We start from the raw sequence: 22881 nt of genomic DNA on the forward strand, positions 1-22881 counted from the left end.
CCATGCCTGTTTACACCAAGCCCTGTAACCTACCTCGTGCTCCCTGGGACAAATGCTGACAAATGAGGCAAACAGTGTTTGATTCCCGTCATCAGCCTGCAACTGTGCCAGTTGCTTTCTTCTCTAGGCACTTAATCTCACTTAATGCTCACAAGATTACTGCAAGGAAGGCACACATTTCAGAGTGGAGAAACCTAGCCCAAAGAGGCACAAACTGCAGAAGTGGTAGAATTCAAACCCAGGTCACTGACTCCATGGCTTATTTAGTTCTTTAGGATTTCACACTGCAAAAGCAAAGGCCTTCAAGGCGCTTCCACCCAGCGCTCTATTTTCCCTCTCTTGCTGCAGTAGAATTTTGGTTAAGCTGCTCTGTGTTGGAACTTACCCAAGTAAGCCAGTCCATTGAATTATTTCAGTGATTTTATTAAGAAGTGCTTCATATGCAAGGAAGTCTGATGTCCTGAATGTTGTGGACAACATTTTGGTGAATCAGATTTTGATTTTTCTTAATGACAATATAATCAGTCGAAGTCTTCCAAAAATATGTCCAACTATTGTAAAGCATCTCTATTACATCAGGACTCTTTAGTTTATAATTTGTATTCAAATGCAAAAGGTGAGTGGCTATGCTTAGAGGTAGTCAAATTCTGATTATATACTGAAGATAGAGTCAACATGATTTGCTGACATATTGGATATAAAATATGAGAGAAGAAAAGGAGTCAACATAATGTCAATATTTTGACCTGGACAAACTGTGAAGAACAACAAAGAAGAATGGTGGTTGCCATCAGCCGTGATGAGGAAGGATGTAGGTGGAGCAGGTTTGGATGAAATTTAAGGAGTCCAGTACAGGGTAAATCAAATTCTCAATGTCTTTAGACATTCAAATGGTGATGGTAGGCCTTTGCGTAGGCCGCTGGATGCACAAATCTGGAGTTTAGGAGAGAGGTTTTTGCCCGAGCAAGTACGAGAGTCATTGGATATATATGGAATTTTCAGGAAGTAGATGAGCTTATCCAGGAAATAAGTACAGGTAAAGATGAGAAGATAACCAAGGATTGATTCTCAAACACTTTGAGGTTGGGGTTGGGGACAGAAATAGGGATGATTAGAGGAGACAGAGAAGGATCAGCAATGAGATGAGCAGAAAACGAAGAGTCCTCTTTGTTGTTCTAAAAGCCAAGTAATGAGAGTTCATCAAGGAGGAAGAAAAAGCTATGTCAAATGCTGCTGATGGGTAGGGAGAAAACTCAGTTTTTTATTGGATTTAGTAATAAGGCATTTAGTAGTTATTTGTGTTGGAAGATTGAAAAATTGCCAGAGTGGGGTGGAGAGAAGAAAATACAGATAAATCTATAGATATCCAAACATATTCAAAGTGTCACTCCAAACATTCAAATACAACTCCAGACATTCAATTTGACTTCAAGCAGTAGTTCAACTTTGGATGAATTGCAGGGGACATAGAGCAAAAGCAATGAAAAGAGAGAAAAATAAAATATTTCTAAATATCACAGCCTGGGTTTGTTCAGTTTTGCTCTGCAAAAGTATTTTAATGTAAGAATGGGTAGCATTTTAGAGTAAATTTTACAAAGATAGAATATCAACCCAATTTTTATGTTTATTTTCTTTACAATTATAAGAATATTTGATCCTATGATATTTGGATACATGTTTCAGGTTTCATTAAAACTTTTTTGGAAGGCAAATGCTTTTTTTTATTCTATATGTTTATTTAGTGTAGAAAGCAGTTTTGAGTAATCTGAGAAGATTCAAGAAGAATCAAGGCAAAAGTTATACTTTTAGTTGAACTTGCTATACCTTGAGAATTCAGTGATATCATTTACATGGGAGTGGACTTGGATTAGAAAGTGCTATTTCTAAAAGTCATCTAGCTTAATAAAGACAAGATTTATCAGTTTTGATGACTTTTTGGGGATCATTTTCTAACCACAATGCAGAAAATATTTACTTGTGGGTAGGTGAGGACTTTTTTCCAGTGGATAAAGATTTCTTTTGAAAATCTAGTGATATAAATTAACCCTCCTTTAGAAATGACCTGGGATCCATATTTAACTAAGACAAAGACAATAAAAAATACTGCACCATTAAGTGTATTTGCATATAAACAGTCATTATTTAGTATATTACAATGAAATGCATAATGTGTAAATCACAGAATGAGTATGAGCTCAAGAGGCATCCAAACAGGTGAAATACTCAACTAAAATAGTTTTATTACTATAATTACTGCCAAGTCTCTGTTAATAACTACTCTTAAATTTTAATTATAACTTAAATTAGTATACTTAAATGTAATAAAAATATGTAGTGAGTACATAAATAAAGTTGAAAACCTAATGGAGTTTTAATTTAGACTCTTGGCAGAAAGCAAAATACACCTACATGTCCTGACACTACAAGAGAAGAAAACTACAGGCCAATATCCCTAATGAATATATAGAAGCAAGAATTCTCAACAAAATGGTAGCAAACCAAATTTAACACTACCTTAAGAGGATCATATACCATGATCAAGCGGCATTTATCCCTGGGATACAAGGATGGTTCAACATGTACAAATCAATAAATGTGATATACCACATTAATAGAATGATAGATTAAAATCATATAATCATCTCAATAGATGCAGAAAAAGCATTTGGCAAAATTCAACATTCTCTTATGAGAAAAACTCTCAACAAATCAATTATAGAAGGAATGTAACTGAACATAATAAAGGCCATATTTTACAGACCCACAGCTAATGCCATACTCAGTAGTGAAAGGTTGAAAGCTTTCTTGCTAAAATCAGAAACACGACAAGGTTTCTTGTCTTGTTTCATCCTCATCACTCCTATTCAGCATGGTACTGAAAGTCCTAGCCAGAGCAATTTGGAAATTAGAAAAAAAAAAAGGAAAGAAGGAAGGAAGAAAAGGAATGAATGAAGTAAAATTGTCAGTGTTTGTATAGATGATATAATCTTCTATATAGAATACGCCAATGACTCCACCAAAAAAACTGTTAGAACTAATAAACAATTTCACTAAAGTTGCAGGTAACAAAATCAACATACAAAAATCAGTTGCATTTCTATACACTAGCAACAAATTATCTGCAAAAGAAATGAAACAATCCCATTTATAAAAGCATCAAAAATTGTGAAATACCTAGGAATAGCTTTTGCCAAGGAGGTAAAAGCTGTGTACACTGAAAATTGGAAGACATTGATGAAAGAAATTAAAGAAGACACAAATAAATTGAAAGGTATCCCATGTTTATGACTGAGAAGAATTAATATTGTTAAAATGTCCGTACTACCCAAAGTCATCTATGGATTCCATGCAATCCCTATCAAAATTCCAATGCTATTTTTTACAGAAATAGGAAAAAAAAAAAAAAAACACCTAAAATTCATATAGAACCACAAAAGACCCTGACTAACCAAAGCAGTCCTGGGAAAGAAGAACAAAGATGGAGGTATCACACTTCCTGATTGCAAACTTTATGACAAAGCTATAGTAATCAAAACAGTATGGTACTGGCATAAAAATAGACACATAGACCAACAGAACAGATTTGAGAGCCCAGAAATCATATATATACAGACAACTAATATTTGACAAAGGATATTGGCAATGGGGAAAATATTCTCAGTGGGGAAAGGATGGTTTCTTCAATAAATGGTGCTGAGAAAACTGGATAACTACATACAGAATGAAATTGAACCCCTGTCTTAACACAGCTCAATAAAATTAACTCAAAATGAATTAAAGAATTAAACATAAGACCCAAAAACGTTAAATCTACTAGAAGAAAACATAGGAGAACAGCTCTTTGACACTGGTCTTGGCAACATTTTTTTGGATATGACACCAAAAGCACAAGCAACAAACATAAACAAAACAAAAAAATAGGTGGGACTACATGAAACGAGAAAGCTTCTATTCAGCAAAAGAAGCAATCAGCAAAATGAAAAAGCAACCTATAGAATGAGAGAAAATATTTGCAAATAATATGTCTGTTAAGGGGTTAATATCCTAAATACATAAGGAACTCATACAATTCAATTGCAACAAAATAAACAGTTTGACTAAAACATGGGCAGAGGACCTGAATAGACATTTTTCCAAAGAAGACATACAAATGGGCAACATCTCTAATGAACAGGTGTTCAACATCACTAATTATCAGGGAGAAAATCAAAACCACAATGAGATATTATTATAACCTAACACCTGCTACAATGGCTATTATCAAATAGACTAGAGACAACAAGTGTTGATGAGGATGTGGAAAAGGGAATGCTTGTGTACTGTTGATGGGAATGTAAATTGGTACCACCACTGTAGAAAACAGTAAAAAGATCCCTCAAAAAATTAAAAATTGAACTACCATATGACCCAACAGTCCCACTTCTGGGAATATATCCAAAGGAAGTGAAATCACTATTTCAAAGATATATCTGCACCCCCATGTTCATTGCAGCATTATTCATAACCAAGGCATTGAAACAACCCAAACATCCATTGATAATTGAGTGGATGAAGAAAGTGTGATGTGTGTGTATATGTATCTGTGTGGTGTGGTTGTGTGTGTGTGTATAATGGAATATTTAATTCAGCCATCAAAAAGAAGGAACTTCTGTCTTTTACAACAACATGGATACACCTTGAGGGAATATGCTAAGTGAAATGTCAGAGACAAATACTGTGTATTCTCACTTACTTTTAGAAACTGAAAGGCTAAACTCAAAGAAATAGAGGATAGAATGGTGGTTGCCAGGTACTGGGGAGTGGGGGAAATGGGGAGATGTTGATTTAGGGATCTAATATACAGCATAGTGACTATAATTATCAATACTAGGACTTCCCTGGTGGCACAGTGGTTAAGGATCTGCCTGCCAATGCAGAGGACACGGGTTTGATCCCCGGTCTGGGAAGATCCCACATGCCACAGAGCAAATAAGCCCATGCACCACAACTACTGAGCCTGCACTCTAGAGCCTGCAAGCCACAACTACTGAGCCTGCATGCCACAACTACTGAAGCCCACGCAGCTAGAGCCTGTGCTCCACAACAAGAGAAGCCACCGCAATGAGAAGCCCGTGCACTGCAACGAAGAGTAGCCCCCTCTCATCACAACTAGAGAAAGCCTGCGCACAGCAATGAAGACCCAAACGCAGCCATAAATAAATAAATAAATAAATAAATAAATAAATTTAAATTAAAAAAAAACCCCGATACAGTATTACATACTTGCAAGTTGTTAAGAGTGTAAATCTTAAATGTTATCAGCACACACAAAGAAATGGTGATTATGAATGGAGTTGGAGGTGTTGCCTAACCTATTGTCATAATTATTTCACAATATATACATGTATCATATTATCACATTTTACACCTTAAACTTCCATATGTTATGTGCCAATAATATTAAAGCTAGAAAAAATACATACTTCTTCTGATTTCGGTAAAAAAACCCATACTTTATTATAACAGGGCAATAGTTTGACTAGTATTTTAAGGCAGGGCTAAAACTAGGTACCTGGAATAAGTTGAAATCATATTTCATATTGGTTTTATTTTTATTTCTTGCTGCAAACTGACACTTGCTGTTTCTTAGTTCACATGTAGAGCATATATGACTTTACATTTCTGATAATCTCATTCATGAGGGTTTCATCCTTATAACCAGATTACATCCCAAAAGCCCCATCTACTAATACCATCCTATTGAAGATCAGGCTTTAAACATATGAATTTTGGAGGGCACAGATATTCAACCCATAGTGGTCACATACTATGTTAACTCTTTGGGAAGCTGAGTGAAGGGTGTATAAGAACTCTTCATAAAATGTCTTCAACTCCTCTGTGAATGTAAAATTATCTCAACATAAACTACTTTTTAAAAGTTATGTATATGGGGATATGTAAAAAAACCACTTTTATATGAATTTTAAGTATAGACAAGTGTAATCTATGGTGAGAGAAATCAGAACAGTGATTTTTTTTTTTTTTTTTTTAGGAGAGGGCAATGACAGGAAAAAAAGCAGAAGGGGACTTTCTGGTATAATGAATGGTTAAATAGATTAAATGAGTGCATATTACATTTTCTAAAACCTATAGAACTACACACTTAAGAGCGTGTGCACACACATATATATGTGACTTTCACTGTAGACAGTACATTTCTGAATTAGTTAGGATAACACCAGCTGCTAAAACAAATTGCCTCAAAATACACAAAGATTTGACATAACGGAAGCTTATTTCTTCTATGTGTACAAGTCTGACTCTTCCTTGTCTCTGGGAGGCTCTATTTTATGGTGTGGTACATAGACCCAGGCTCCTATTTTGTGTCTTCTCCACCTCCATCTTCCACAACATTGTAATTGTTTTCTTCCATCCAAGAAATGGGTTAAAAAAAACATATAGAAGAAATACATCCTCTTCTTAAGAAATCTTGGCTGGAAGTGGCACAAATAAATTCTTCTAATCTCTTCACAATCAAATGCCTCATGGACTCATCTAGATGTAATAGAAGCTAGAAAACATAATAACTGGCACAACAGTAACTTAGCAATGACAACTCTTTCCTGTAGAAGGGGGAGCACGGAATTTGGTGATTGTCTAAAGATCTCTAACACAGCATGGCATTGCTCCCAATTTTCCTCCTTAATACAGTACTGTGTTTTCCTATGTAAAAAACAATTTTGTTTTCAAAAGACATTATTTTTCAAAATTTCAACCCTGGTACTATACCATAATTTATTTAAATTCCCTGCCTCCCCCTTTTTTTAAAAAACACATTTCTGTTACTTCCTTTACATTTTAATTTTTCAAAGATATGTTATACTTTTATCATTAACATATTGAGAGATATTTCTACAAATCTAATTTTCCCTAAAAATCAAGGCTACTAAATTTGGTATTACTATGAGTTTTTTAAGGCTCTTGATAGACATTGACTTCCAGAGAGATCATGCTTATCACATCAGTGAATGATACTATCAAATAAACCTCATCTTTGTCATGTACCACAATGTTCATTGCAGCACTATTTACAATAGCCAGGACATGGAAGCAACCTAAGTGTCCATCAACAGATGGATGGATTAAGAAGAGTGGCACATATACACAATGGAATATTACTCAATCATAAAAAGAAACAAAATTGAGTTATTTGTAGTGAGGTGAATGGACCTAGAGCCCGTCATACAGAGTGGAGTAAGTCAGAAAGAGAAAATCAAATACCGTATGCTAACACATACATGTGGAATCTAAAAAAAAAAAAGGTTCTGAAGAACCTAGGGGCAGGACAGGAATAAAGATGCAGACATAGAGAGTGGACTTGAGGATACGGGGACAGGGAAGGGTAAGCTCGGATGAAGTGAGAGAGTGGCATTGACATATATACACTACCAAATTAGATAGCTAGTGGGAAGCAGCTGCATAGCACAGGGAGATCAGCTCGGTGCTTTGTGTCCCCCTAGAGGGGTGGGATAGGGAGGGTGGGAGGGAGACACAAGACGGAGGGGTTATGGGGATACATGTATACATACAGCTGATTCACTTTGTTATACAGCAGAAACTAACACACCACTGTAAAGCAATTATACTCCAATAAAGATGTTAAAAAAATAAATAAATAAACCTCATCTTTGCCAGCACTTGGTATTACCACTGTAATGAAATGTCATTTTGATATGCAGAACGTAATTATATAGCACTGGTTTATATAAGCATCTGTAAACTTGTGGAGAGGTGAGTCAAGGCAGCTGCATTTCTCCTTCTTTTCTTTCTCCACCTTCATCTTTCCTTCTAGTGTTTGCTTGAGGATCAGTAAACAACTTGCAAAATAAGACACAAAGTATTTTTTTTGGGGGGGAAGATAAAGTAACTTGTATGCATTTGTCTATGGGTGTATTTGATTTGTGTTTATATTTTGAATTTAAAACTTATGTTAAAAGAAATGCAGTCAGGTTAGCCTTTGGCTTAAATACTGAGCGAGACTTATGCTTCAAAGTTTTACCCTTTAGATACAAGGACAATTTTGTGTCAGCAATTTGTTCATATGGCCAAGGACAACATTTTCCCTTTTTCATGAAAGCATCCATTTTTATGCACTAAAACCCATGAGGTAAAAAATTAGACGCACCTCATGGCTAATCAACGTTTACCCTACTATAATTTATCTTCTAGGAGCCACAAATATGTTTTTGAAATTTCTCTTGCATTTATATCACAGCCATCCTTTTAGAGGAAATAAAGGATTACTTTCCACTACAACACCTGCTCCCTTCATCCCCCAATAACATCCTTGGGAAAGAATGTTCCTTATTCTTACATGGAAAACGCAGTTGTCATTTTCCATGTGAACTTGAACTCCATAGCTCTACTAGCAAAGACGGATGGGAAAAAGGGCCTTCTATTTTTCTCTTTAAACATACCAGGTTTAGTCTCACTGTTGGATCTTTGCACTTTGTTTTCCCTCAGAAACTTCTAATCCCCCCATACCCTCACTTTAGCTTAGCTGTCTCCTTCTTATCATTAGGTATTCAGTTAAAACCAATCTAAATTAACTCTATCCCTCCCCTTTCTGCACATTGCACCATCTTATTTTCTTCATAAGATTTATCACCAGCTGACACTATCTTAATAGTTATCTTAATAGTTTAAGCTCTACCAGGACAGAAATTTTTGTCTATTCCCTGCTGTAACTCTAATTCCTAGAGTAGAACCTAATAATAAATGAATGCTGAGTGAATTGTTGGGATTTATTAAATAAACTAATAGGTGACTAAAGTCTGTAGGATGGATTACTTTGGTATGTTTCATTAAAATATATTCTACCATTTGCGTATTGTTTTGAAAATGACAAAACTCAATTCACATGCATTGCTCATTAGGAAATAGAGAAGCAGCAGGAATATTGAATGCAGATTTGAAGGAGTGGCTCTATGGGACTCAGTTTATATACCTTCTCCGATTCTCTCAGCTCCCTCTGCCCACCCCTCCCCACCCCGCCCTGGGTGTTCGTGTGTGTACACCCACATATATCACACACACATACATATTCACTACCTGAACATTAGGCACTTATCCTACTAGTCTGCTTGTTTATTGATACCACCAGCTGTCTCAGCAACCCCAGCAGAGGGGCCAGGTGTCGGTTGACCATCATTGGACCTTTCCAGAGTGGAAGCTGTGAGGGCTGTAACTCCTATATCTACTGCAACTGTAGCTATGAAGGCAATAGAGACTACCTTCACTCTTGGTTTCAGATGAAGAACTAAACAATGGGGCTTGGGAAATGGATTCCCCAGAGGCAACCCAGGGGGGTCAGGTTGCCTAGCCCAAAAGTATGGGAATGTTAATTCCCTCGGGGTGGGGGATACTGGGACAGACGAGTTGCAGAAGATGGGAAACAGCTGAAAGATACATTCTTCTTTTTTACTTTTCCCAGTAGACTGTGAGGCACAGTGTGATTCCACACACAGCTGAAAAGTTATCCTGACATGGTTAAGTCAGTAATGGACCACTTTGCACTTGCTTTACCTCTTCCTCAACTGACTGCATTTCCCCCTTATTCTTGCTAGCCTGGGGTTATAATTCAGACCCTATTTTACCTGAAGCTTTGCCTCAGGATCTTTTTTTTTTCCCCCCTAGGAAATCTAAGCTAAGAAAGCTGGTCCTTGACTTTTCAAATCACTTGAAACAGTATTTTTTTTTCCTTTCCTATCCATGTTACAGTATGCTTTAATGAAAAGATCACATTGACTTAATTTCCTGTTGAATCAGAAGAGATAGAATATGGTAAAACAAAATTGAAGCCCAATTACCATGTTCTGTGTCTTCAACAATGCCCTAGCTATCCTGGAAGAGATTTTTTTTGTTTTAATGAGCTGAAATGTGGAAAAACATTGTGTTACTGTGTTGCATATGTCTCTAAAACATGCTCCTTTCCAAGAATATTTTCCATATTCTTAGGACTGAGTAAGTATTGACTAAGAACAGCCTTTGGGGTCAGGGAGACATGGTTTCAAATATCAGCAAGTCTACTATCTCATGATCTCATAGATAGGAAGTTACCAAACCTGTCCCATTCTCAGTGTTATCCACATTTTTTAAAAAATATTTATTTATTTATTCATTCATTCATTTAGCTGCACCGTGTCTTTAGTTGCAGCATGCAGGATCTTCGGTTGTGGCATGCGGGATCCCTTAGCTATGGCATGCAGGCTCTTAGCTGTGGCATGCAGGATCTAGTTCCCTGACCAGGGCTCGAACCTGGGCCCCCTGCCCCCACATTGGGAGTGCGGAGTCCTAACTGCTGGACCACAAGGGAAGTCCCTTATCCACATTTTAATGAAGAAGCCATAACTACCTAGCTTGACTGTTGTGAGGATTAAATTAGATGATATAAATAAAGCATTTAGCATGGTTTCTAGCTCTATACTAAGAGAAGGCTCATTTTACCCATGAGGAAAGTTTGGTTATCTTAAAATTGTTCTTCTCACAGGATCTGAAGTGGCACCGTTGTCCTGCCATCACTTAGAAAGCAACTGAGCATCTGTACATTCATTCCTGATATGACAGAAAAATTGGGAATTTGGAGGGTATTTACAAAAGGGTTAGAGGTTGTGGAGCTGTTGATGTAAGAGATAAGAGGGAGAGGGTTCAAAGGAGTGCAGATTATTTTTTTCTTTCCTGAACCTTTTATAGAATCTTGCTCATTAAGAAGCTGGTAGTGGTCACAGGGAAAAGGGCATGGGAGAATCTCCTGTATCAGCCTTTCCATTATTCCCTCTGGTTTCATTTTGGGGTGATAAAATCCTACCAAACAGGAAAAAAAAAATCAGGAAACCTACCAAACAAAGCAATAGAGCTCTCTCCTCTTGATATTTATTAATAATAATATGAACCATTATTGTATTATTATTTTGATTTTAAGTTTATTATGTTTCAAGGGAGTTCATGAAAGTCTAAAGGATTTTCAAGGTACCAGTCCTTATCAACAAGGTAAAAATACTTTACTGTAGAAAATAGAATACTGTTATAGAAATGTATCACCTTTCACTGTACATGGGGATAAAGGTTATGCCTGTCTTATTTTGTGGAAATAAAGGAAGAAAACCCAAATGAAAACAAAGGAAACTATTCAGAGCTTACTATAGTGAGGGAGTCAATTGCCATTGCTTGAGTTTGGCAGACTCAATCTACAAAAAAAAGAATATGTCTCTGAAGAACCTAGGGGCAGGACAGGAATAAAGACGCAGACATAAAGAATGGACTTGAGGACATGGAGAGGGGGAAGGGTAAGCTGGGACAAAGTGAGAGAGTGGCATGGACATATATACACTACCAAATGTAAAACAGATAGCTAGTGGGAAGCAGCCGCATAGCACAGGGAGATCAGCTGGGTGCTTTGTGACCACCTAGAGGGGTGGGGTAGGGAGGGTGGGAGGGAGACGCAAGAGGGAAGAGATATGGGGATGTATGTATACGTATAGCTGATTCACTATGTTATAAAGCAGAAACTAACACACCATTGTAAAGCATTTATACTCCAATAAAGATGTTAAAATAAATATATAGAAAAAAAGAAAAAAAAATCAGGCAGGGATGTGGGAGAGCTGTACAGTGAAAAACAGGCAAGACTTTAGGTGTTCTTTGGAAGTTGTTGGCATGGGGAAGCTGAAGGTGGGCTAACTAGAAATGAGGCAAATTATGTGATTGATTTAGAAAGAATATTTGGCTTTCTCTGGTTGGTCCTGTGTTGAAAACAGAGGCAAAAATAGGGAAGTTGGAACTTAAAACTAATTTCTAGCCATTCTGGGTTGATTGTGAAGAGGTGGTGGTTTGGCCTTCGGGAATGATTGCTGCAGAGATCGTAGGTCAAAGTTCTATTGTCACATATTGTCTGGCCATTGTCTGCATACTCAGTTTCTCATTTTAGTCAAAGATACTAGAAAGAGCCTCTTTACATGAGGGAGGAGCTTGGGCCCATATTACTAATCATCTCTTACTTTCTGTCTTTATGTCCTTTTGTGATTTCGTAAATAAAAGAAACATTGAATAAAGCTGTTGCCTTACTTCTCTGGGAGAAGTTCCAGTCATTTCCCACCCCCACCCACCCCCACACACACCCTTGGCTGTTTTAAATGTTTATCATGCAAAGAAATAGAGATGCATGAGATTGTTAACCTTGGTAATCGCTCACCAATCTATTATCTTTTCACAGTTTAAAGGCTTTTTAAAAAAAAAAGTTTTATTGAGATGCAATTTTTAAAAAAATTTATTGGAGTATAGTTGATTTACAATATTATGTTAGTTTCAGGTGTACAACAAAGTGAATCAGTCATACATATATTATTCATATATCCACTCTTTTTTAGATTCTTTTCCTGTATAGGTCATTATAGAGCATTGAGTAGAATTCCCTGTGCCATAAAGTAGTCCTTATTAGTTATCTAGTTTGCTCCAATAGGGAGAAAGCCTAAAAATCTCTGGGTTTTTTGGGGAAGGGAGGGGCAGAAGGCAATTTCCCTTGCTCTTAAAAAATGGTTTCTTCCTTTCAAGAAGACAGCTAAACAAGGGGATAGTAACCATGGTCTGTGAAGATGATAAAAAATAAAACATACTTAAAAAAAAATCAGTTCTAACCAACCATTGCAATTGTACTCTTGTCCAGTCCTTCTCTTTCTCTGCGATGTGGACTTGATAATTATGTCTGTTCTTTGGGGTGGAAATGAACAAAGCCCAACCTTTTGGTTTTATTTATTCTGGTTTGCATAGGCCTTCAAAGCAGATTAAAAAATGAGTTCTCTAATTGTTCCAGTCTATATCACAAGTGTTCTTCACAGGGCTGTGGGGACAGAACGTCAACCAGTAATAAAGTTTTACTCTGCCTTGCTTCATCCTTTGTGTATACATCTCCCTAGAAGAACTCAAGAGAGAGAATACTGATCAAATGCCATCTCAATTTCATCTCACTTTATTATTTCCCAAAGAGCAAACTAGATAACATTTTAACTCCCAGTAAGGAAACTAATTTATGCATATTCAAAACAGAATGCAAATGACCTAAGGCCAAAAAATGAGAAAAAGGTTTTTAAAGGCATTTTTGAAACCTAGTTTTGAAAGTCCTTTTCTTCTATATATCTTCCTTTCCCACATCTATTTGTTAGTACCCACTATATCCTGGGAATGATTCTATGGGTAGCTGATACAGTAGAGGGCAAGACAGATCTAGTCTCTTGTTAGAGGATGCTGAAAATTAAACAAATTAACAATAATATAGTGATATGTTCTTAAAAGCAAATAAATCTGCAGAGTGCTTTAGAGGTAAGAAAGTTCTCTTAATCTAATCTTACTCTCCCCCTTCCATCCCCTATTGCCCACATGACAGTTATTCTCATGACATGTGATATGTAAGCAGGGATCTGAATACAGTACAAGGGACCACTTATGCCTTTGGGAAAGAACATTAAAAGCAGAGGGAAGAACATAACTTTTGGGTTAAGATTAAGTTTGGCAAGCTCAGGAGGACCTTCAAGATGGCGGAGGAGGAAGACGTGGAGATCACCTTCTTCCCCACAGATACATCAAAAATACATCTACATGTGGAAAAACTCCTACAGAACACCTACTGAATGCTGGCAGGCAGAAGACCTCAGACTTCCCAAAAGGCAAGAAACTCCCCACGTACCTGGCCGTGTGGCTGACAGGGTCTTGGTGCTCCGGCTGGGTGTCAAGCCTGAGCCTCTGAGGTGGGAGAGCCGAGTTCAGGACATTGGTCCACCAGAGACCTCCCAGCCCCACGTAATATCAATCGGCGAGAGCTCTCCCAGATATCTCCATCTCAATGCTAAGACGCAGCTCCACCCAACTACCAGCAAGCTCCAGTGCTGAATACCCCATGCCAAACAACTAGCAAGACAGGAACACAACCCCACCCATTAGCAGAGAGGCTGACTAAAATAAAAAGTTCACAGACATCCCAAAACACAGCACCAGATGTGGTCCTACCCACCAGAAAGACAAAATCCAGCCTTAACCACCAGAACACAGGCACCAGTCCCCTCCACCAGGAAGCCTGCATGACCCACTGAATCAACCTTACCCACTGGGGGCAGACACCAAAAACAACAGGAAATATGAACCTGCAGCCTGCGAAAAGGAGACCCCAAACACAGTAAGTTAAGCAAAATGAGAAGACAGAGAAATACACAGCAGATGTAGGAGCAAGGTAAAAACCCACCAGACCAAACAAATGAAGAGGAAATAGGTAGTTTACCTGATAAAAAATTCAGAGTAATGATAGTAAAGATGATCCAAAATCTTGGAAATAGAATGGAGGAAATACAAGAAATGTTTAACAAAGACCTAGAAGAACTAAAGAGCAAACAAACAATGATGAACAACAAAATAAATGAAATTAAAAATTCTCTAGAAGGAATCAATAGTAGAATAACTGAGGCAGAAGAACAGATAAGTGACCTGGAAGATAAAATAGTGGAAATAACTACTGCAGAGCAGAATATAGACAAAAGAATGAAAAGAATTGAGGACAGTCTCAAAGACCTCTGGGACAACTTTAAACACACCAACATTCGAATTATAGGGGTCCCAAAAGAAGAACAGAAAAAGTAAGGGACTGAGAAGATACTTGAAGAGATTATAGTTGAAAAGTTCCCTAATATGGGAAAGGAAATAGTCAATCAAGTCCAGGAAACAGAGAGTCCCATAAAGGATAAATCCAAGGAGAAACACGCCAAGACACATATTAATCAAACTATCAAAAATTAAATATAAAGAAAAACTATTAAAAGCAAGGGAAAAGCAACAAATAACATACAAGGGAATCTCCATAAGGTTAACAGCTGATCTTTCAACAGAAACTCTGCAAGCCAGAAGGGTGTGGCAAGACATATTTAAAGTGATGAAAGGGAAAAGCCTACAACCAAGATTACTCTACCCAACAAAGATCTCATTCAGATTCGGTGGAGAAAGTATAACCTTTACAGACAAGCAAAAGATAAAAGAATTCAGCACCACCAAACCAGCTTTACAACAAGTGCTAAAGGAACTTCTGAAGGCAGGATACACAAGAGAAGGAAAAGACCTACAAAAACAAACCCAAAACAATTAAGAAAATGGGAATAGGAACATACATATCGATAACTACCTTAAATGTAAATGATTAAATGCTCCAACCAGAAGACATAGACTGGCTGAATGGATACAAAAACAAGACCCATATTTGTGCTGTCTACAAGAGACCCACTTCAGACCTAGGGACACATACAGACTAAAAGTGAGGGGATGGAAAATGATATTCCATGCAAATGGAAATCAAAAGAAAGCTGGAGTAGCAATTCTCATATCAGACAAAACAGACTTTAAAATAAAGACTATTACAAGAGAGAAAGAAGGACACTACATAATGATCAAGGGATCAATCCAAGAAGAAGATATAGCAATTGTAAATACCTATGCATCCAACAACGTAGGAGCACCTCAATACATCAGGCAGATGTTAACAGCCATAAAAGGGGAAATTGACAGTAACACAGTGATAGTAGGGGACTTTAACACTGCACTTTGACTAGTGGACAGATTATCCAGAATGAAGATAAATAAGGAAATGCAAGCTTTAAATGACACATTAAACAACATGGACTTAATTGATATTTATAGGACATTGCATCCAAAAACAACAGAATACACTTTCTTCTCAAGTGCTCATGGAACATTCTCCAGGATAGATCATATCTTGGGTCACAAATCAAGCCTTGGTAAATTTAAGAAAATTGAATTTGTATTAAGTATCTTTTCTGACCACAATGCTATGAGACTGGATATCAGTTACAGGGAAAAAAACTGTAAAATACTACAAACACCTGGAGGCTAAACAATACGTTACTAAATAACCAAGAGATCACTGAAGAAAGCAAAGAGGAAATCAAAAAATACCTAGAAACAAATGGCATGAAAACACGATGACCCAAAACCTATGGGTTGCAGCAAAAGCAGTTCTAAGAGAGAAGTATATAGCAATACAATCTTACCTCAAGAAACAAGAAAAATCTCAAATAAACAACCTAACCTTACACCTAAAACAATTAGAGAAAGGAGAACAAAAATAACCCAAAGTTAGCGGAAGGAAAGAAATCATAAAGGTCAGATCAGAAATAAATGAAAAAAAAATGAAGGAAACGATAGCAAAGATCAATAAAACTAAAAGCTGGTTCTTTGAGAAGATAAAATTGATAAACCATTAGCCAGGCTCATCAAGAAAAAAACGGAAAAGACTCAAATCAATAGAATTAGAGATGAAAAAGGAGAAGTAACAACTGACACTGTAGAAATATGAAGGATCATGAGAGATTACTCCAAGCAACTATATACCAATAAAATGGACAACCTGGAAGAAATGGACAAATTCTTAGAAAAGCACAACCTTCTGAGACTGAACCAGGAAGAAATAGAAAATACAAACAGACCAATCACAAGCACTGAAATTGAAACTGTGATTAAAAATCTTCCAACAGGGGCTTCCCTAGTGGCGCAGTGGTTGAGAATCTGCCTGTCAATGCCGGGCACATGGGTTCGAGCCCTGGTCTGGGAAGATCCCACATGCCGCAGAGCGGCTGGGCCCGTGAGCCACAACTACTGAGCCTGCGCGTCTGGAGCCTGTGCTCTGCAATGGGAGAGGCCGTGGCAGTGAGAGGCCCGCGCACCGCGATGAAGAGTGGCCCCCGCTTGCCAGAACTGGAGAAAGCCCTCACACAGAAACGAAGACCCAACACAGCCAAAAATAAATAAAAAAAAAAAAAAAAAAAAATCTTCCAACAAACAAAAGCCCAGGACCAGGTGGCTTTACAGGTGAATTCTATCAAACATTTAGAGAAGAGCTAACACCTATCCTTCTCAAACTCTTCCAAAGTATAGCAGAAGGAGGAACACTCCAATACTCATCCTACGAAGCCACCATCATCCTGATACCAAAACCAGACAAAGATGTCACAAAAAAAGAAAACTACAGGCCAATATCACTGATGCACATAGATGCAAAAATCCTCAACAAAATACTAGGAAACAGAATCCAACAGCACTTTAAAAGGATCATACACCATGATCAAGTGGGGTTTATCCCAGTAATGCAAGGATTCTTCAATATACGCAAATCAATCAATGTGATACACCATATTAACAAATTGAAAGAGAAAAACCATATGATCATCTCAATAGATGCAGAAAAAGCTTTTGACAAAATTCAACACCATTTATGATAAAAACCCTCCAGAAAGTAGGCATAGAGGGAACCTACCTCAACATAATAAAGGCCATATGTGACAAACCCACATCCAACATCGTTCTCAGTGGTGAAAAACTGAAACCATTTCCACTAAGATCAGGAACAAGACAAGGTTGCCCACTCTCACCACTATTATTCAACAGAGTTTTGGAAGTTTTAGCCACAGCAATCAGAGAAGAAAAAGAAATGAAAGGAATCCAAATCAGAAAGGAAGAAGTAAAACTGTCACAGAGTGAAGTAAGTCAGAAGAAGAAAATCAAATACTGTATGCTAACATATATGTGGAATCTTAAAAAAAAAATGGTTCTGAAGAACCTAGGGGCAGGACAGGAATAAAGACGCAGACATAGAGAATGGACTTGAGGACATGGGGAGGGGAAAGGGGAAGCTGGGACAAAGTGAGAGAGTGGCATGGACTTATATATACTACCAAATGTAAAATAAATAGCTAGTGGGAAGCAGCTGCCTAACACAGGGAGATCAACTCAGTGCTTTGTGACCACCTAGAGGGGTGGATTAGGGAGGGTGGGAGGGAGATGCAAGAGGGAGGGGATATGGAGTTATATGTATACGTGTACCTGATTCACTTTGTTATATGGTAGAAACTAACACAGCATTGTAAAGCAATTATACTCCAATAAAGATGTTAAAAAAAAAAATTTGGCAAGCTCAGAAAACAGGAAGAAGCCAGTGTATCTGGAATAGTGAGTTAGGCTGAGAGGGATGCAAAGTATAAGAAGATAGGCAAAAGCCAAAACATTTAGGGTCTTGAGTGGCTTGTTGATCCTTTCATTTTTAACATCTAAAGACAAAATAATTCCATCATGATGTGACCAACCATCAAATATTGTTTTTCTCAGCATTTTTAGGCATGAAAATCTCTTTATTAGAAATTCACAAATTTAGGAAATTTAGGATTTTTATAGTTTAGATACCACTATATATGCAGTATTCAATAACTTCTTGCAATTATACTACTATCTTGTAATTTTCTCAGATGGCTATTTCACACTGTCACATGTTTCTCAAACTTTCAACATCCCTCTTCTTTCTCACTATTCAAATTGATCAATAGATTCAATATAACCATACTCAAAATCCCTCTAGGCATTGTTGTAGAAATTCACAAGCTGATTTTATCATTAATATGGAAGTAAAAAGAACTAAAAATGGCCAAAACAAGTTTAAAAAAGAAAACAATGCATTTAAATGGTGAACAGTACCTGATTTGAAGATACACTGTAAAGCTGGAATAATTGAGACAGTGTGATATTGGTATCATGATACACAAAGAGATCAGTTAAACAGAGTTGCTAGTCCAACCGTGATGCATACATATATGGAAAACTGATCTTTGGCAGAAGTGCCAAGGCAACTTAATGGATAAAAAATACTCTTGCAACAGATAGTATTGGGATAATTGGATATTTTATATGCTAAAAAACATTGAACTTTGATCTGTATCTTTTAAAATCTAATTCACTCCTAAATCTATAAAATTTCTAGACAAAAACACAGGAGAAAATCTTTGTGATCTTGTATTAGGCAAAGACTTCTTGGATACATCAAAAGCATTCTCTGTATAAAGAAAACAATAATTTGTACTTAATCAAAATTAGAAACTTTTACTTTTTAAAAGACGCTGTCAAGAAAACCAAAATACAAGCCACAGAGTGTGGGAAATATTTTCAAATCACAAACCTGATTATTTGGATTTGTATCCAGACTGATTAAGACATTTCAAGGGACTTCCCTGGTGGCACAGTGGTGAAGAATCTGCCTGCCAATGCAGGGGACATGGGATTGAGCCCTGGTCCGGGTAGATCTCACATGCCACGGAGCAACTAAGCCCGTGCGCCACAACTACTGAGCCTGCGCTCTGGAGCCCGCGAGCCACAACTACTGAGCCCACGTGCCGCAACTACTGAAGCCCTCCTGCCTAGAGCCCGTGCTCCACACCAAGAGAAGCCACCGCAATGAGAAGCCTGCGCACCGCAACGAAGAGTAGCCCCCGCTCGCTGCAACTAGAGAAAGCCCGCACTCAGCAATGAAGACCCAACACAGCCAAAAATAAATAAGTTTATAAATTAAAAAAAAAAGACATTTCAAAACCCAATAATGAGGAAAACAAAACAAATGACAACAAAAGTAACAAATTGGGTAATAATTTTATTAAACATTTCATCAAATAACATACATGGATAGAAGATAAGCACATAAAAAGGTGTTCAACATTATTAGTCATTAAAGAAATATAAATAACCACAATGAAATATTACTACATACCTATTAGAATGATTAAAATTTAAAATACTGATCATATCTAGTGGTAGTATATGGAGGAACTAGAGTGCTCATACAGTGCTTGTGGGGATGTAAAATGATACAAAAATGTGTAACTTTCTTAAAAATTTTAACATATACCTCCCTTAATCATTCCATTCATTTTATTTATATTTATAAATTATACAGGATAATATTTATAAATGATAATATTTATAAATAAATACAAATGTTATTTATATGTATATAATTTATTCATTAGTTACCTAAGGGAAGTAAAACTGTGTCCTATATAAAAAAAAGAAAAGTATATGTGAATGTTCATGCAGTTTTATTTGTAATATTCAAAAACTGGAAACAACCCAAATGTCCATCAATAGGTGAATGGATTAAAACATTTAAAAAAGTGAGATAAAGGTGTTGCCTTGGAGAACTTACAGAAACAAAGGTGGAGGAATAACCATCCCTTCCTCTCCCCTCCCTTGAATTTCCTTCCTGTGTTTTTCATTGACTGATCCTAATTGCAAGTCAGAAGGCAAGGAAGTCCGAACTGGTCAGCCACTAGGGGTAAAGAACAGGTAGAGAAAAGTGAAGAGTATTGGGCATGTGGTGGGGAAGAAATAAGTTACGTTATAGAACGGTTCCATTACCCATCCCTGCAAATTCTTTTAGGGTTCATAATCATTATAAAGGATATTTCTTTGCTGGATAAATAATTTTAGATGGACAGGTCTTCATCTTTTTTTTTTTTTCCCAGCTGTTTAAAGATGCCATTCATGGTCACCAGGTTTGCATAGTTTTTGAAAAAAAGTCTTCATTTGTTCACGTAGTCATTCCTCTGTACATAATACATATTTTCCCCACTCTGGTGGCTTTTGAGATTTTTCCTTTTATTTGTGGTTTTCAGCAATTTGATATATCTTGGCATGTTTGTGTGTATGTTTATCCTGTTTAAGTTCATTGAGACTTTTAGATCTGTGGGCTTGTATATTTTATCAAATTCGCAATTTTTTTAGTCACTGTATTTTTGAATATTTTTGATGTCTTCCTAGTCTCTCTGCTTCTTCTAGGAGATCAATCATATGTATGTCAGACAATTTAATTTATTTCACAGGTCATAGAGGCTTTTTAAATTCTTTTTATTTTCCTCCTTGTTTCATTTGGTTTGATTCTACTGCTGTGTTTTCAAGTTCACTGATATTTTTATTCTGCAACATCTAATCTGCTGTTAATCCCATCCAGTGATATCTTAATTTCAGATATTGTTCTAATCTCTGGAAGTCCATTTTTAAATATCTTTAATTTCTTTCTTGCTTGATGTTTTTAATAAAATACTTGCTCATAGTTATAATAGCTACTTAACATCCTTGTCTGTCACTTCTGTGTCTTTTTCTGTTGCATGATTTTATTCTTGGCTATAGTTAGCTACTTTTTCTGCTTCTTGGTATGTATAAAATATTTTGATAGGAGGCTGGATCTTATGAATGCTATGCTGCTGTTTGGGCAGTTAATTTTGACAATTAAATTATTCTGGATAAATCTTATTAACTTGACCCTGTTTTTAAGATTTCCTAGAGTGTTTCCAGGCATGTGTAAGCTCTATTTCTGAGATAACGACTCTCCTGAGGTCTCCACCAAATGGCCTGGCTGGTCACCAAGGACTCTACTCTCGGGGTGGTTAGACTTTGAATAACTCCCTGCCTTATGTGAGCTTTTACAATTTTTTAACTTACAACTTGCTGGTATTTTTGGCCAAGGCTTGTGGAATTTTACTTAATGTACATACAGCTAAGTTTTCAGCAAAGACTTAAGGAAAACTTTATGTAATAGGTGTCTGGAGCTGTGTTTCTGCATAGGTCCTTTCCCGAGCTCTGCCCTGCTACTTACAGTCTCGTAAGCCTCCCTAAACTCTGGTCTCCAGTGACGAAACTCGCTGAGACTGCCAGGCTCTTGTTTGTGTTCTTCCCCATCTCTGTGAATACAGTCTAGGCATTGCATCCAGGCAGCAATTTGGGACAATTTCAACTACTTTTCCTTTCTTTTGGGGATCACAGTTCTGTGCTACCTGTTGTCCAATGTGTGGAGCCAGGTTTTTCATATATAACAGACACTTTTCTAGTTGTTTACAGTGGGAGATTAAGTTCAGCATTTGTTACCTCTTTACGTCTAGAATCAGTTAATGCAACTCCTGTGTTCATAGTCTTCTAGTGGCTTACAATAGAAAACAACAACAATAACAAACATACACAGAAGTAAACCTCACCTTGGCCTGCAAGGGCCTGCATGGTCTGGCCTTGGTTCTCTCCAATTGTATATTCCGACATTCTCTTCCTCACTCCATTAGCCATGACCAGAACACTGGCCTTTATTGTTCCTTGAACACAGTAAACCTACTGTAGGCTCTGGGAACTTGATTTTGAGGTTTGCTCTACCTGGAACGCTGTTCTCTCGGGTTTCTTCAGTGCTCACTCCCTCAATTTGCTTAAGTTCCTAGGTGATGTTATTTGATCGGAGAGACCTAACATGACTTTACTATTTAAAATAGCCAGCTCTTTTCATGGCCTTTACCTTACTTTGCTGATACTTTCTTCGTAACATTTTTCACCATCGATAATGTATTATAACTCTATTTGTTTGTACTTTTCTGTCTCCCTCACTAGAATGTATGCTGGTTGAGGAAATTGAATTTGTTATATTTGTTCTTGTATTCCCCGTGGGTATGTAGTAGTCCCACAATCATTTTTTCTTTAGAGAAATAATAAAGTTTCTTGAATATATAGTACCTGGTACTGTTTTTCCATCACTGTTTTGGGGTAGGTGACCTAAAGTGTTAGAAGTGAATTGACCAAGATGTCCTTCCAGATTATATAATTTAGAGCAGAAAACTGCAAAACTAGTTTACATAATTTTTTTTCTTTTGAGATCATATATTTTTAATTTCCTTGAATCTTTATAAATATAACTATTGTTCTTTCTCCTTTTGATGATAAGGTACAGACTAAAACTAATGTTGACTGATACGACCATGTTCTCTTTTGAAAGTTGTTCTAGTGGACACTGTTTATGCTGTATCACATCCCCTTAGGCTCCTTTTCCCTGGACTAGTTTTTGAGTAGTTCCTCAGAAAATGACCCTTGGCGGCTTGCCCACATACAGATGTGTAAGAAAAGCTTTATCAGTGATCAGTGGGTGTTCAATATGAAATTCAAGCTCTCTTGCCTCAGTCCCAACTCTGAGGTGTCACATTCCAGAATCCCCCTGAGAAACCG

This window comes from Balaenoptera musculus, chromosome 19, assembly GCF_009873245.2.
Source record: "Balaenoptera musculus isolate JJ_BM4_2016_0621 chromosome 19, mBalMus1.pri.v3, whole genome shotgun sequence".
Lineage (NCBI taxonomy): Eukaryota > Metazoa > Chordata > Mammalia > Artiodactyla > Balaenopteridae > Balaenoptera > Balaenoptera musculus.